At 39.3% G+C, this 17,351-nt stretch overlaps 1 non-coding gene across 1 annotated transcript; it reads left to right on the forward strand.

Annotated features, from left to right (window-relative positions):
• Nucleotides 1-17,243: 17,243 nt before the first annotated feature.
• Nucleotides 17,244-17,351, forward strand: LOC112724277 (small nucleolar RNA R71). Its single transcript, XR_003163448.1, has one exon. It is a non-coding gene; the product is annotated as a small nucleolar RNA R71 (small nucleolar RNA).

A 17,351-nucleotide genomic window follows, 5' to 3' on the forward strand; every position in this document is an offset into this window, starting at 1 on the left:
CCATTTTCCAGAGAGTTGTGCCAGAGTTGTGCCAGTTTTGTGCCTGGGCGCAAGAGCACCCACGCGTACACGTGGCTGACGCTTGCGCGCCGTTTGGATATTTTTCAACCCGCGCGTTCGCGCGTATAACGCTTGCGCGTCAATGAGTTTTTGGCCATCCACGCGTGCGCGTGGAGTACGCGTGCGCGTGGCTCTGTTTTCATGCCAAAGTTGATTTTTGAGTTTTAAAGCCAAACCTCATACTTTTAAGCCTCCGATCTCACCCCTTATGTATTAAATCATTATGGTATGCCTAGCAATGAGGAAGGAGCTAGGGGATGTGGTAACTTGCGAGTGAAGCAAGGAAAAAAGGTTATGATCAATGATGATCAGATATGATTATATGAGATATGGAGGATGACGGTGGAAGTACCGTGTAAGCCATGAGCCGAAAGGCTATAATTATTGATAAATGGCCGGTTCTTGATTGAACCATGGGCCGGATGGCTGAGTTATTGTCGGGTTACGGCAAAGCCATTAATGTTTATGGCTGAGTATAAATGCATATACGATTAATAAATGAATGTGTTAAATGGATAATAATGGAAAATGTTGAAATGTGATGTGTGACCCCGGGTAGTAGGCAGTGGCGTTGTCCACTTGCTCCGGTTATGAGACGGAAAAGGATGTTTATGATAAATGAGTTTAATTATGGAGTTTTGAATGAATGTATTTGTGATACCTGGGTAGTAGTAAGGGTTTTGGTTCGTCCCACTTGCTCCAGGTTAATGTTTGAGATTTGATAACAATGAGGATTTATAATATGAATTGAGATTGAATGAATAATGATGAAACATGTCAAATGTAAGCATGCTTGTGTTTTCTCTCTGGTTGCAAGAGTGACAGGGCACCGATACCCTCTAATGGCGACAGGGCGCAGATACCCTCTAATGGGATACCCTCTAATGGCGACAGGGCGCAGATACCCTCTAATGGTGACAGGGCACATATTCCCTCTAATGATATTAATACGCAACAGAGAGACTGTGCCCGGGTTAGCTACCGGACATGTCGGGTTGGCTTGATAACCGACAGATGATATCATCAGCCATAGGGCAGGCATTCATCATTTACATATGTTTGAATTGTTTGGGTTTGCCATTTGTTTTGGATTTCTACATCATATATGCCATGTTACCTGACTATATGCTACTTGTTCTACTTGTACCATATTTGTGTATTACTTGCCTGAATTGCTTGTGTTTGTACAACTGAGATGCCCTCATGCTGGTGTCGGTGGGTGTGAGGGCTGTTCTTGATGGGATGAACTGATGATGCGATTGCATGATGATGATGATTATTGAATGAGATAATCAGAGCTCCCTGGGTAGACGCAGTGATGTAGTTTCACTAGCTCCAGGCGAGGGTATGATGTATTGATATAGAATTTCTGAGGCAGAACAACTGGTGATGGTTTTGCTTATAATTCTGAGTCTGATTCGTGGAAGAGTCAGCGAGTTGGGAAATATGTGAAACATGAATTAGATTTAGCACTCCCTTATGACAGTTGCCTATTCATGGATTAGCGAGAACCTAGGATGAATATTTGGTGAAGAAGTTTAGGATGCTTATTGAGTTTTTATTGCAGTGCATTGTATCTATTTGGCACTTTTACCGTACTGGGAACCCATGGGCCCGGGGTTCTCATTCCATATATATCTCTTGTTTTTCAGATACAGGTCCAGGTGCTCAGAAGTGAGTTGTGGGTCGTCTGAGAGACGGCAAAGATCTTTATTTCCTCTACTTTGTGTTTTGATTAGAATCTCTCCACCTTTGTTTTGAAAAGATTATATTATGTATTGAACTCTTTCGGAACTTGCCTATAGAGGCTCTTATGTTTCCTTTGGGAGAGATTAGGATATGCTGTTGTCATCTACTTTCATACTGTACCCTAGCCGGCCTAAACTTTGCGGGTCGCGACTAGTGGCTATTTACTTATGTTATATATATCTATCTCTTAATCTCCTTTATGCCTTGTCCGTATATCGCGTTTGGCTTAGCAGTTTAACTTTTCGTTGTCGAAACGTGAGTGATACGCCTTCGCGATTTTATTTCTACTCTTTTCAGACTTCTCGATTAATACTCTTTTCGAAATTACCTATATTTATATATTAAAAATCCACCTGAGAGTCGTACCACCATAATATCATTGACTTATGACTCGAGCATAAGGATTTGAGTATTAGGGTGTTACAGCGGGCCTTATCATGCCCCTAACTCAACCATGATTGTCTTAAGCTGGAATTGTCGAGGGTTAGCAGCCACCTCGACAATTTCAGAATTAGTGAATCTGTGTAAACAGATTAAGCCGGCTGTTATCTACTTAATGGAAACTAGGGCTAAGACTGATAAGATAGATAAGATTAGAAAAAGACTACATTTTGATGAATCATTTTGTGTAGAACCCCGGGGATTGTCCGGAGGTCTATGTTTACTTTGGAAATCTAATATTAAAGTTGATGTTTACCAGTGGAGTAATAATTTTATTAAAACAAAAATGAAGGAAAACAATAGAGAGGAGTGGACTAGTATCTTTATTTATGGAAATCCTATTTTTAAACAAAGGAGGAAACTATGGAGTAATTTGGCAGAGGAAAAAAGAGACCCAAATGAGCCGTTAGCTTTCATCGGTGATTTTAATGATATTTTACATCAAGAGGAAAAAGTGGGCTTACATCCTAAAGCAAGGGTACAATTAGAGGAGTTTAGTAATTTTGTAAATAAAATTGGACTTATTGATATTGAATTGAAAGGAAATAGGTTTACCTGGTTTAGCAATCCAAGAAATGGAGTAATTATTAGAGAAAAATTAGATAGAGTTATGGTGAATTGGAGATGGAGAAAAGCTTTTCAGCATGCTCAGTTAAAAGCTTTGCCAGCTATAAGTTCAGATCATTGCCCTTTGGTCTTGAACACAGAACCAAATGACAGAGCAAATAATATTTTCAGGTTTGAGGCATTTTGGACAGATCATGAGGCTTGTGAAGAAGTTATTGAAAATAGTTGGACTCAATCAGGAGAAGAAATAAGAAGTTGGAATAATTTCAAGAGGAAAAGAGAGAGATGCAGGGAGGATCTAAAGAGATGGAGTAAACAAAAATTTAAGAGAGCGGATAAAGAAATAAGCAAATTAAAGGAGCAGCTTACAATTCTGCAAAACTCTGACCTTAAAGGAGATCAACAACAAAAAGAGAGGGAGATTAAGGAAAAAATTTCTCAGCTTTGGAGACAAGAAGAGAAATATTGGGGACAAAGATCCAGGCTTAAATGGCTGAGATGGGGAGATAAGAATACAGGTTTTTTTCATGCTACAACCATTCAGAGAAGGGATAGAAATAGAGTTGAAAGGTTGAAGAACAGTTCTGGGGAATGGATTCATGGAGAAACAAATATTTTAAATTTAATCGAAAATCACTTTAGGGAACTGTTCACTACGGTGGGGAAAAGAAATTTTGAAAAGTGCATTAAAGGAATACCCAGAAAGGTTACAGATGAGATGAATGAAGAACTAAACAAGGAGATAAATATGCAAGAAGTTAAGGAGGCCGTGTTTAGCATGGGGAGTTTAAAGGCTCCGGGACCAGATGGTTTAAATGGTTTATTTTATCAGAAATATTGGCACATCATTCAAGAGGATGTTTTAGCAGTGGTGCAGAATTTTTTTGAGGATGGGACTATTCCAGAAGATATTAATGAAACCATAGTGGTTCTCATACCTAAGGTGGATAATCCGAAAAATTTGAATCAGCTTAGACCGATAAGTTGTTGCAATTTTATTTATAAGATAATATCTAGAATTTTAGTAATCAGGTTGAAAAGGATTTTGGACATTATTGTGTCTCCAATTCAAAGTGCTTTTGTGGGAGGGAGAATGATACAGGATAATATCGTTATTGTTCAGGAAGCGTTTCATAAAATTGGAAAGAAAGGAAGAGAGGGGATGGAAGATTTAGCAATAAAATTGGATATGAATAAGGCATATGATAGACTTGAATGGGACTTTTTGGAAGAGGTATTAAAGGCCTTTGGATTTTGTCAAAAATGGGTGAAGATGATGATGAGTTGTGTTACAGGAGCTAATTATAGGTTTAAGGTGAATGGTAAACTAACAAAAAAAATCAAACCACAGAGGGGATTAAGGCAAGGGGATCCGCTTTCACCCTATTTGTTCATTATTGCAGCTGAAGTTTTTACTATCTTGATGAATAGAGCGGAGAGAGAAGGAGATATTACTGGTATGAAATTAGCTCCAAATGCTCCAAATTTAAACCATCTTTTGTTTGCTGATGATTGTATCATTTTCTCAAAAGCTAAAGAGGAGGATATATATCAACTTATTCAAATCTTAAATGTTTACACGGAAGCCTCCGGTCAAAGAATAAATTTGGATAAATCTGGAATAATATTTGGGAATCATGTTTCTATAAATATAAGAGTACAGATTGAAGAAATTCTTGGAATATCTACTTGGGATAATCCAGGAAAATATTTGGGCCTGCCTGCGAAATGGGGAAGATCTAAGATGAAAGCGCTAGAATGGATAGAGGATAAGGTTAATAAAAAAATTGAGGGATGGAAAGAGAAACTCCTTAATCAAGCTGGGAAAGAAATCCTAATTAAAGCAGTGATTCAGGCTATACCTTCATACGTCATGAATGTGGTGAAGCTGCCAAAGAGTTTTTGCAAGAAATTAGAAGGCAAAATAGCGAAATTTTGGTGGGCTGGATCAGGGAAGGAGAGAGGAACACATTGGATAAGTTGGAAAAGAATGACTAAAAGTAAGAAGGATGGAGGGTTGGGATTTAGAAATTTAGAGAATCAAAATATAGCATATTTGGCTAAGCAGGCATGGAGGCTTGTAAAGAATCCTGAGGTAATATGGGCAAAAATTTTAAAAGAAATGTATTTTCCGGATGGAAATTTTTGGGAGGCAAAGGCAAAAAATGGAGACTCTTGGGTTTGGAGAAGTTTAGTGGAAGGGAAAGACTTTATTAGAAGGAATGGAAGATGGAACGTTGGAGATGGAAGTAATATTGATATATGGAAAGACAATTGGATTATCGAAGGTGGGAGTATAAAGAAATACTGGGATAATAGGATATCAATGGTTAAAGACTTATTGGTGGAAGGGGGAGGATGGAATGAAGAGTTATTACGACAGGTGTTTCCCCCTAATATAAAAGATAAGATCCTAAGCACACCTATAAGTCTCATCAATAAGGAAGACTGTTTCTTCTGGCCACATAGATTAGATGGAAATTATACTATAAAATCAGGATACTACATTGCCAAATATGAAGAGAGAGTTGGTGAGGATAATTGGGCATCCTCCAGTGATAATTTCAAGGAAGTATGGAGGGAGATATGGAAGATGCAAATACCGAATAAAATAAAAACCTTCTTATGGAAGACCTCACACAATATTATTACAGTTAATTATAATCTTTGGAAAAGAAAAATTACTAACAGTCCAATATGCAGGATATGCAGGAATGGTGAAGAATCAGTGGAGCATGCTATCCTATTATGTCCATGGACAAGACCTACTTGGTTTGGAGCACAGATTCAGGCAATACCGACGGATAATTAGCACTCAGGGAAGCATTACCAGCGACAATTGAAATCCAATTGAGAAGAGAAGCAGAGAAAGTTAGAAGAATTGGAAGAAGGCCTACACATCACGAAGGTCCAATCGAGCAAAAGAGAGACCAGATGTTAACGGTACCCAATCAAGTGGTCAATGAAGCCAGGGAAGAAACCGGAGGGGAGCAACGGACAGAAGAACAACTTGCGTTTGAACCAGAAGACAGTCTTAAACAGGTATAAAATCAAAAGTGACAAAAATACGGCAAGAAATTGTGGGTTCCTTCACCCTTTGCAACAGAGCTTCCATCATAGGCGCTGCCAGTAGAGGAGACCTGAGCAAACCGGCACAACCATACCATGCATCGAATTCAGATCTCAAAAAAAAAAAAAAAAGGAAAAGAATGAAAGAAGATGTTGAAAAGAAGACCAGTCTGAAAAGGAAGCCATAGGTGCATAGTTTTCAACTTCTTTTTCATTCAACTTCCACAAGGATTAAGACATTAAGTTACTAGCGTAGTGTAACTGTCGTTGTAAAAAAGGGGATCTGGGTTTGGGATGGGTGGGTTGTAGGGTTTGGGTAGGGTTGAAGGGCTTAGCCCAAGACCAAAAAAAAAAAAAAAAGTTGGGAAGGCATGCTGCGTTTTTTTTTTTTTTGGTTAAATTCTGTTTATTATATTGTTATTAATATTAATTATGTTTGGTATACACTTGAATTAACTATTAAAACTAGTTACTAATATAAAATATATATTAAAATATAAAATACACATTGTTTTATCTGAACCTAGGTTATTTTTTTGTCTGAACGTGAGGTCCAGACTCCTTTTGGAATAGCATCCAACTTCCATCAATATCGGGGTGCCACGTCCGAGTTCCTCGTAAGGAGGTGGGGTGATACTAGTAAGAGACTCTGATGCTTAAGTTAACAAATATTTTAGGTAGATTTTTAGTAGATTAGATTTTGAATATACCTAAGGGTGTCAGTGTATTTATAATAGAATAGATAACCACCTTTTAGAGTAGTTCCATCTTTAATGGTAGTAGATGACCATTCCCTTTTTCTAGAAAAGTTGTTGAGATCTCTCTTCTAAATGAGTGGGAGATATCTTAAGAGTCGATTACTTATTCAAAGAAGTAGGACCAGACTCTTGTCGTAGTGTCTGACCTCTATAAGGTTGGATAGGTGTGGACCAAGTCTAATTCCTTAATTGGGACTCATTCATTTTGCGCTAGCATTCTTGGGCCAGAGTATGAATAGTGTTCCTACTTGAGTTCGAGTTTCATGAGGTCGGATTCGAGCATTTGTAGATTATACTGATCTCTTGTGTGTTAGCACATCAAGTCGGGCACACCACCTTTTTAGGGGCTAGTTCGGGTACTCGGCATGTTTTTAAGAACTTTAGGTGTCACGTCTTTTCGCAGTTCTTTGCACGTTACTCTACGGTTACTTTGGTAACCGTGTACGTCATAAATGAGGAGGCATGAAATTACTCCTTTGCCTCTAGTATCTTATAAATATTCAAACTCTTTCTCTTTCTTCTTTTTCGCTTCTTCTTTTGAATCACTTCATCTTCATTCTCTCTCAAAAGTTCTTCATAACCCCTTTTTCATTTCAAGATTTCTCTATTTTGAATTTCTGTTTGGGAGTTTTTGTTCATTTGTTGAAGGTTTTTGAACCATACGTGTCTTGCTATTTGTGTATTCATCGTTGCCCACTCATCCTCTTCAAGGTTGGTCTTTTTATTTTTTTGCAAACTTATTTTGTTGAGAATGAGATGCTTATAGTACTGTCTGTTGATGTTTGTGAAAAATGGTTTCTTATGAATGTTCTTCATAATCATTTTGGCAATTTTGCATTCGTTGCTATAATTTGTGTATTTGAATGTGGAAGAATCGATATGTGTTGTCCCAAATGGTGTTGTTTCGCCTTTGTGAAAAATGACAACATTTTTATCTTTGGAATGTAGTTTGTCTTCTTGATTCGCAAGAGAGGTTAAAGAACCATGTCCATCTTCTACCTTGTTGAGGATGGTCCGACCTCTTATGGAATGGAACATTTGTGTTGATGTGCCCGTATTTACGACTTGTTGTGATGATTTTTTTTAGTTGTATTTGTAGGTATAACTTTATGTCTCGTTCAGTAATTCTCAATATGTCGTCTAAAGTCCCGTCCAACCTAGATTGGGTAGATATAACTGTTCTTTCTGTTGTCCCTGTTATTGATAAAGAATACACTGAGACCTTTCGCAGGAAACATAGGTTGTGTATATATCGGAAAAATCAGAGTAAATATGAAATTGTAGTTGCTGATCCTGAGGAAAGGGTTTGTTTTTCCCGACTTGATAAGTCGGAATGCCATTTTATATATGTGTACGATTTCTTTTTTACAAAGTTGGGGGTTAGCCTTTCTTTTTCTAATTTTGAGTCCGAGATTCTTAGACTCTGTAAAGTTGCCCCTTCTCAGCTTCATCCCAATTCTTGGAATTTTCTGAAAATTTACCAGCCCCTCTGCCGTGAACTCGACCTCCCCTTTTCTTTGATAGTTTTCTTTTACCTCTTCTAACTTACCAAATCCTTTAGTTCTAAGAAGCAGGGATGGATCTCCTTCCAAGCTATTCAAGGGAGGAAGGTCTTTTCTATTTTTGATGATTCTTTCCATGATTTCAAAAATTACTTCTTCAAAATTCAATCTGTTGAGGGTGTCCGACCTTTCTTTCTGAATGAGAGGGATGAAGCCCTTTTTACTAGGAGGAGTCCCCCATGGTTATTAAGTACAAATGGTGCATGAAACTGGCTCCGCAGAATTTTCACAGATAGACCAGCAAGTATACCGGGTCGTCTAAGTAATACCTCAGGTGAGTGAGGGTCGATCCCACGGAGATCGTTGGTTTGAGCAAGCAGTGGATACCTTGCAGATCTTAGTTAGGCGGATAGAAATTATAGTTTGTCACGAAAAAAGCATAAAACAAAATAAATAAATAAATAAAAGTTACTAGATAGATAGAAATTCAATGGTATGAGAACGGTTGAGGCTTCGGAGATGCTTTATCTTTCCAGATTAACCTTTCTTACTGTCTTCTTCAATAACCTTCTGATCCCTTCAATGGCAGCCGTAAGTGATTAACTCATGTCCTTTCATCAAGTTAACCTCCTCTAGTGCAACAATCCACCACATTGAGATGACTCATGTCCTCTCATCAAGCCACCTCTAGATTTCTCACTGTAGCAGAAGATGAAGCTTTAAGCAATCCACTCTCCTTCACGATCCTACTCAAGGTGCCACAAACAAGGTAGATCTTTCAGATCAGAGAGTGCTACTTCTCTGACTCTAGTCTTAGCCCCACAGAGACCTCTCACATCCATAGTCAACAGAATTTCATGTCACATATCCAAAGTTTCTCAGATGCTCTATTGGAATCCGCAATGCAATCTCTAGCATTAGTTCAACGCTATCCGGATCAGGAATCGCACGGAACCCATGTAGAACAAGGGTGATTGTCATTGGTCACCCTCAATTCGTAAGATGAAGAACGAGGTTGTATAAGAAAATAGAATCAGACATATTGAATTAGGAGGTTATTGACTCATGTTGATAGAAAATACAATGGAAACATAAAAGTGGGCAAGAGTAAAAAAGTCCTTAACAATAGTGATCTTTTTCTATATATACTAGTTTAGTAACTAAGGATTACAGAAAATATGATAAACTAGTCATGTAGTGTGAAAATCCACTTCTAGGGCCCACTTGATGAGTGTTTAGGCTGAGCTTGAGTGTTTTTCATGAACTAGTACCCCTTAGGGGCATTGAACGCTGGCTAGGGACTCCATCCTAGGCGTTGGACGCCAGCTGCTCCCCTGTGGGCACTGGATGCCAGGAATGGGGTTAATATCTAGCATTGAATGTCGGTTTTGGGCCTTCATTTCCAAATAAAGTATGGACTATTATATATTTCTGGAAAGCTCTGGATGTTAGCTTTTCATAGCCGCTAAGAGCGCTCCATTTAGACTTTTGTAGCGCCAGAAAAGCTCCTTCGAGTGCACGAAGGTCAGATCCTAACAGCATTTGTAGTCCTTTCTCTGTCTCTAAATCAGACTTTTGTTCAAGCTCCTCAATTTCAGCCATAAAATACCTGAAATCACCATAAAATACACAAACTCAAAGTAGAATCCGAAAATATGAATTTTGCACTAAAACCTATGAAAATATAATAAAACTTAAACAAAACATAACAAAAACTATATGAAAATAATGCCAAAAAGCGTATAAAATATCCGCTCATCAATAACCTAGATGATTTGGATGAGGTAGAAGAGTGTGTAGTTGCCTTGTTCCAGGAGTGTTATAGCCGAACTCCCAATCTTGACACTAAGAATTTCCTACTAGGAAAGCCAAGCCATGTCTGTTCTAAGCTAGGTAGTATTCTTTTATATTTAGTTGATATTTTTTATTAATTATTTTGTATGCTGATGCAATCTGACTTTGATATCTTGTAGAAAAGATGACTAGTAAGGAGGCTGCCCTAAAACTCTTCATATGACTAAAAAGAATGTTGTCGCCCGTGTTATTCAACTAAAAGAGGTCAGTGAAATGGGCGATCTCCTTTCTCCCTCTAAGTTAGATTTAGGTGCTTCTGCATCGATTAAGGTCATTTTTTATCCGACTTCTCCTCTTCTTACTCCTCCTGCTGACTCTGGTACTCAGACAAGTCCCCTTGCGCCTCTTTTTCCCGAACCGAAACTTAAAAAATGTAAGACTTTTGAATCGAAAAGTGTTTATGAGAAAGGCTTTGATGCTATGGCGTTTTGTTAGAAACGCATCATTTTCAATAGTTTTATAATTATGGACGACGTTTCTATAAAAAATTACCTTCAAGTCTTGGCCCGGGGTGGGATAAGGATAGCGGGAGCGTGCTTTGCCTTACTGAGGCAGCTTAAGAAGACCCCTATTGGTGCTACTCAATGATCTTTGTCCGATCTGAAATCTGAGATAGCATCTTTGCGAGAGACCAAGTTGGAGTTGAAAAAGGAGAAGGAGGTTCTTATGTCCGACCTTGCTAAAACTTGGGAGAGGGTGAAGCAATCTAAAGTCGCTTGTACCATGGCGGAAGGTTTGAAGAAGAAGGCTGAGGAGAGTTATACCCGAGTTTTTCGGGAGAAGCTGGACTTGGTAGATGAAATCGCCAAGTCAAGAGAAAGATATGCTGATGGTGCACGAAATTGTGATCATCAATGGTGCCAACAACTTGGTACGCACAATTGTAATCTCAACTCTTTATCACAACTCCGCACAACTAACCAGCAAGTGTATTGGGTCATCCAAGTAATAAACCTTACGCGAGTAAGGGTCGATCCCAAGGAGATTGTCGGCTTGAAGCAAGCTATGGTCATCTAGTAAATCTCAGTCAAGCGGATTCAAATGGTTATGGAGGATTGATAATTAAAAGATGAATAAAACATAAAATAAAGATAGAGATACTTATGTAATTCATTGGTGAGAATTTCAGATAAGCGTATGAAGATGCTTTGTTCCTCCTGAACCTCTGCTTTCCCATTGCTTTCTTCCAATCATTCATACTCCCTTCCATGGCATGCTTTATGTTGGGCATCACCGTTGTCAATGGCTACTTCTCGTCCTCTCAGTGAAAATGTTCTACGCACACTGTCACCGCACGGCTAATCATCTGTCGGTTCTCGATCATGTTGGAATAGGATCCATTGATCCTTTTGCGTCTCTCACACGCCCAACACTTGCGAGTTTGAAGCTCGTCACATTCATCCCTTCACAGATCCTACTCAGAATACCACAGACAAGGTTTAGACGTTCTGGATCTCAGGAATGGCCGCCAATAATTCTAGCCTATACCACGAAGGTTCTAATCTTATATTAGAAACCCAAGAGATACACATTCAAGCTTTTTGCATGTAGAACGAAAGTGGTTGTCAGACACGCGTTCATAGGTGAGAATGGTGATGAGTGTCACATAATCATCACATTCATCATGTTCTTGAGTGCGAATGAATATCTTAGAGAAGAAGTAGGCGTGAATTGAATAGAAAAACAGTAGTACTTTGCATTAATTCATGAAGAACGGCAGAGCTCCACACCTTAATCTATGGTGTGTAGAAACTTCACCATTGAAAATACAAAAGTGATAATGGTGGTCATTGGCTTCGGCCCCAGAGAGGAACCAGAAGAACCAAAGTGAAAATATAATAGTAAAAGGTCCTATTTATAGAAAACTAGTAGCCTAGGGTTTACAGAAATAAGTAATTAATGCAGAAATCTTCTTCCGGGATCACTTAGTGTGTGATTGGGCTGAGCATTAAAGCTTTCACATGTAGAGACTTTTCTTGGAGTTAAACGCCAGCTTTTGTGCCAGTTTGGGCGTTTAACTCCAGCTTTTGTGCCAGTTCTGGCATTTTGACGCTATAATTCTTAAGCTGACTTGGAACGCCGGTTTGGGCCATCAAATTTTGGGCAAAGTATGGACTATTATATATTGCTGGAAAGTCCAGGATGTCTAATTTCCAACTCAATTGAGAGCGCGCCAATTGAGCTTCTGTAGCTCCAGGAAATCTACTTCGAGTGCAGAGAGGTCAGAATCCAACAACATCTGCAGTCCTTTTTCAGCCTCTGAATCAGATTTTTGCTCAGGTCCCTCAATTTCAGCCAGAAAATACTTGAAATCACAGAAAAACACACAAACTCATAGTAAAGTCTAGAAAAGTGAATTTTAAATAAAAACTAATAAAAATATAATAAAAGCTAACTAAAATATACTAAAAACATACTAAAAATAGTGCCAAAAAGCATATAAATTATCCGCTCATCACAACACTAAACTTAAATTGTTGCCTGTCCCCAAGCAACTGAAAATCAAATAGGATAAAAAGAAGAGAATATATAATGAATTCCAAAAATATCTATGAAGGTCAGTATTAATTAGATGAGCGGGGCTTTTAGCTTTTTGCCTCTGAACAGTTTTGGCATCTCACTTTATCCTTTGAAGTTCAGAATGATTGGCTTCTATAGGAACTCAGAATCCTGATAGTGTTATTGATTCTCCTAGTTAAGTATGTTGATTCTTGAACACATCTACTTTATGTGTCTTGGCCGTGACCCTAAGCATTTTGCTTTCCAGTGTTACCACCGAATACATAAATGCCATAGACACATATCTGGGTGAACTTTTTCAGATTGTGACTCAGCTTTGCTAAAGTCCCCAGTGAGAGGTGTCCAGGGCTCTTAAGCACACTCTTTTTGCTTTGGACCATGACTTTAACTGCTCAGTCTCAAGTTTTCACTTGACACCTTCACGCCACAAGCACATGGTTAGGGACAGCTTGGTTTAGCCGCTTAGGCCATGATTTTATTCCTGTGGACCCTCCTATCCACTGATGCTCAAAGCCTTGGATCCTTTTTATTTTACCCTTGCCTTTTGGTTTAAAGGGTTATTATCTTTTTCTGCTTGCTTTTTCTTTTTCTTCTTTTTTTTTTGCATATATTTTTTTCTGCAAGCTTTTCACTGCTTTTTCTTGCTTCAAGAATCAATTTTATGATTTTTCAGATTATCAAATAACATTTCTCATTTTCCATCATTCTTTCAAGAGTCAACAATTTTAACATTCATGAATCAACAATATCAAAAATATGCATTGTTCAAGCATTCATTCAGAAAGACAAAAGTATTGCCACCACATCAAAATAATTAAAATGTTTTAAAATTCGAAATTCATGCACTTCTTCTTTTTTTTCTTTTTCAATTAAAAATATTTTCCATTTAAGAAATGTGATGGATTCATTTTCATAGCTTTAAGGCATAGACACTTAGACACTAATGATCATGTAATAAAGACACATATAAATAAACATCAAGCATAATTTTTGAAAAACAGAAAATAAAGAACAAGAAAATTAAAGAACGGGTCCACCTTAGTGATGGCGGCTTGTTCTTCCTCTTGAAGATCTTATGGAGTGCTTGAGCTCCTCAATGTCTCTTCCTTGCCTTTGTTGCTCCTCTCTCATAGTTCTTTGGTCTTCTCTAATTTCATGGAGGAGGATAGAATGCTCTTGGTGCTCCATCCTTAGTTATCCCATGTTGGAACTTAATTCTCCTAGGGAGGTGTTGATTTGCTCCCAATAGTTTTGTGGAGGAAAATGCATCCCTTGAGGTATCTCAGGGATTTCATGATGAGGAATTTCCTCATGCTCATGGTGAGGTTCTCTTATTTGCTCCATCCTTTTTTTAGTGATGGGCTTATCCTCATCAATGAGGATGTCTTCCTCTATGTCAATTCCAGCTGAATTGCAGAGGTGACAAATGAGGTGAGGGAAGGCTAACCTTGCCAAGGTAGAGGGCTTGTCGGCCACCTTGTAGAGTTCTTGGGAGATAATCTCATGAACTTCTACTTCCTCTCTAGTCATGATGCTATGAATCATGATGGCTCGGTCTATAGTAACTTCAGACCAGTTGCTAGTGTGAATGATTGAGCGTTGGATAAACTCCAACCATCCCCTAGCCACGGGCTTGAGGTCATGCCTTCTTAGTTGAACCGGCTTCCCTCTTGAATCTCTCTTCCATTGAGCGCCCTCTTCACAAATGTCTATGAGGACTTGGTCCAACCTTTGATCAAAGTTGACCCTTCTAGTGTAGGGGTGTGCATCTCCTTGCATCATGGGCAAGTTGAATGCCAACCTTACATTCTCCGGACTAAAATCTAAGCATTTTCCCCGAACCATTGTAAGCCAATCCTTTGGGTTCGGGTTCACACTTTGATTATGGTTCTTGGTGATCCATGCATTGGCATAGAACTCTTAAACCATTAAGATTCTGACTTGTTGAATGGGGTTGGTGAGAACTTTCCAATCTCTTCTTCGAATCTCATGTCGGATCTCCGGATATTCACCCTTTTTTGAGTTTGAAAGGGACCTCAGGGATCACCTTCTTCTTGGCCACAATTTCATAGAAGTGGTCTTGGTGCACCCTTGAGATGAATCTCTCTATCTCCCATGACTCGGAGGTGGAAGCTTTTGCCTTTCCTTTCCTCTTTCTAGAGGTTTCTCTGGCCTTAGGTGCCATAAATGGTTATAGAAAAATAAAAAGCAACGCTTTTACCACACCAAACTTAGAAGGTTTGCTCGTCCTCGAGCAAAAGAAGAAAGAAGAGAGTAGAAGAAGAAGAAATAGAGGAGATAGAGGGGGCTTAGTGTTTCGGCCAAGGGGGAGAAGTAGTGTGTATGTTGTGTGAAAATGAAGGAGTGAAGATGGGTTTATATAGGAGTGGAGAGGGGGGTATGGTTCGGCCATTATGGGTGGGTTTGGGTGGGAAAGTGGTTTGAATTTGAATGGTGAGGTAGGTGGGGTTTTATGAAGGATGGATGTGAGTGGTGAAGAGAATGGTAGGATTTGATAGGTGAGGGGTTTTTGGGGAAGAGGTATTGAGGTGATTGGTGAATAGTTGAAGAAGAGAGAGAGAGGTGGGGTAGGTGAGGATCCTGTGGGGTCCACAGATCCTGAGGTGTCAAGGATATCTCATCCCTGCACCAAGTGGCGTGCAAAAATGCCCCTTTCTGCCAATCCTAGCGTTAAATGCCAGTCTGGTGCCCATTTCTGGCGTTTAACGCCAGCTTCTTGCTCTTTTCTGGCGTTAAACGCCAGTCTGGTGCCCATTTCTGGTGTTTAACGCCCAGAATGGTGCCAGACTGGGCGTTTAACTCCCATTCTGCTGCCCTTACTGGCGTTTAAACGCCAGTAAGTTTCTCCTCCATGGTGTTCTGTTTTTAATACTATTTTTCCTTCTGTTTTTGCTTTTTCAATTGTTTTTGTGACTTCACATGATCATCAACCTACAGAAAATATAAAATAACAATGGAGAATAAATAAAATTGGGTTGCTTCCCAACAAGCGCTTCTTTAATGTCAGTAGCTTGACAGTGGGCTCTCATGGAGCCTCACAGATACTCAGAGCATGATAATGGCCTCTCAACACCAAACTTAGAGTTTGGTTGTGGTCTCCCAATACCAAACTTAGAGTTTGAATGTAGGGATTTTGTTTGACTCTGTATTGAGAGAAGCTTTTCATGCTTCCTCTCCATGGTTACAGAGGGAGATCCTTGAGCCTTAAACACAAGGGAGTCCTCATTCACTTGAAGGACTAATTCTCCTCTGTCTACATCAATCACAGCTTTTGCTGTGGCTAGGAAGGGTCTACCAAAGATGATGGATTCATCCATATACTTCCCAGTCTCTAGGATTATGAAATCAGCAGGGATGTAGTGGTCTTCAACCTTTACCAAGACATCCTCTACAAGTCCATAAGCTTGTTTCCTTGAATTGTCTGCCATCTCTAGTGAGATTCTTGCAACTTGTACCTCAATGATCCCTAGCTTCTCCATTATAGAGAGAGGCATGAGGTTTATGCTTGACCCTAGGTCACACAGAGCCTTCTCAAAGGTCATGGTACTTATGGTACAAGGTATTGAGAACTTTCCAGGATTTTGTCTCTTCAGAGGTAATTTCTGCCTAGTCAAGTCATCCATTTCTTTAGTGAGCAATGAAGGTTCATTCTCCCAAGTCTCATTACCAAATAACTTGGCGTTTAGCTTCATGATATTGCTCCAAGGTACTTAGCAACTTTCTCTTCAGTAACATCTTCATCCTCTTCAGAGGAAGAATACTCATCAGAGCTCATGAATGGCAAAAGTAAATTCAATGGAATCTCTATGGTCTCAGTGTGAGCCTCAGATTCCCATGGTTCCTTATGAGGGAACTCCTTGGAGGTCAGTGGACATCCAGTGAGATCTTCCTCAGTGGAGATCACTGCCTCTTCCTCCTCTCCAAGTTCGGCCGTGTGGGTCATGTTGATGGCCTTGCACTCTCCTTTTGGACTCTCTTCTGTATTGCTTGGAAGAGTACTAGGAGGGAGTTCAGTAACTTTCTTACTCAGCTGACCTACTTGTGCGTCCAAATTTCTAATGGAGGACCTTGTTTCAGTCATGAAACTTTGAGTGGTTTTAATTAGATCAGAGACTACAGTTGCTAAGTCAGAGTGGCTCTGCTTAGAATTCTCTGTCTGTTGCTGAGAAGATGATGGAAAAGGCTTGTTATTGCTAAACCTGTTTCTTCCACCATTATTGTTATTGAAGCCTTGTTGAGGCCTCTGTTGGTCCTTCCATGAGAGATTTGGATGATTTCTCCATGAAGGATTGTAAGTGTTTCCATAGGAATCTCCCATGTAATTCACCTCTTCCATTGCTGGGTTCTCAGGATCATAAGCTTCTTCTTCAAATGAAGCTTCTTTGGTACTGCCTGTTGCTGCTTGTATTCCAGACAAACTCTGAGAAATCATATTGACTTGTTGAGTCAATATTTTATTCTGAGCCAGTATGGTATTCAGAGTATCAATCTCAAGAACTCCTTTCTTCTGATTTGTCCCATTATTCACAGGATTCCTTTCAGAGGTGTACATGAATTGGTTATTTGCAACCATTTCAATGAGTTCCTGAGCTTCTGCAGGCGTCTTCTTCAGATGAAGAGATCCTCCAGCAGAGTTGTCCAATGACATTTTGGACAGTTCAGACAGACCATCATAGAAGATACCTATGATGCTCCATTCTGAAAGCATGTCAGAAGGACACCTTCTGATCAATTGCTTGTATCTTTCCCATGCTTCATAGAGGGATTCACCTTCCTTCTGTCTGAAGGTTTGGACTTCCACTCTAAGCTT

This window comes from Arachis hypogaea, chromosome 11 (assembly GCF_003086295.3).
Source record: "Arachis hypogaea cultivar Tifrunner chromosome 11, arahy.Tifrunner.gnm2.J5K5, whole genome shotgun sequence".
Classification (NCBI taxonomy): domain Eukaryota; kingdom Viridiplantae; phylum Streptophyta; class Magnoliopsida; order Fabales; family Fabaceae; genus Arachis; species Arachis hypogaea.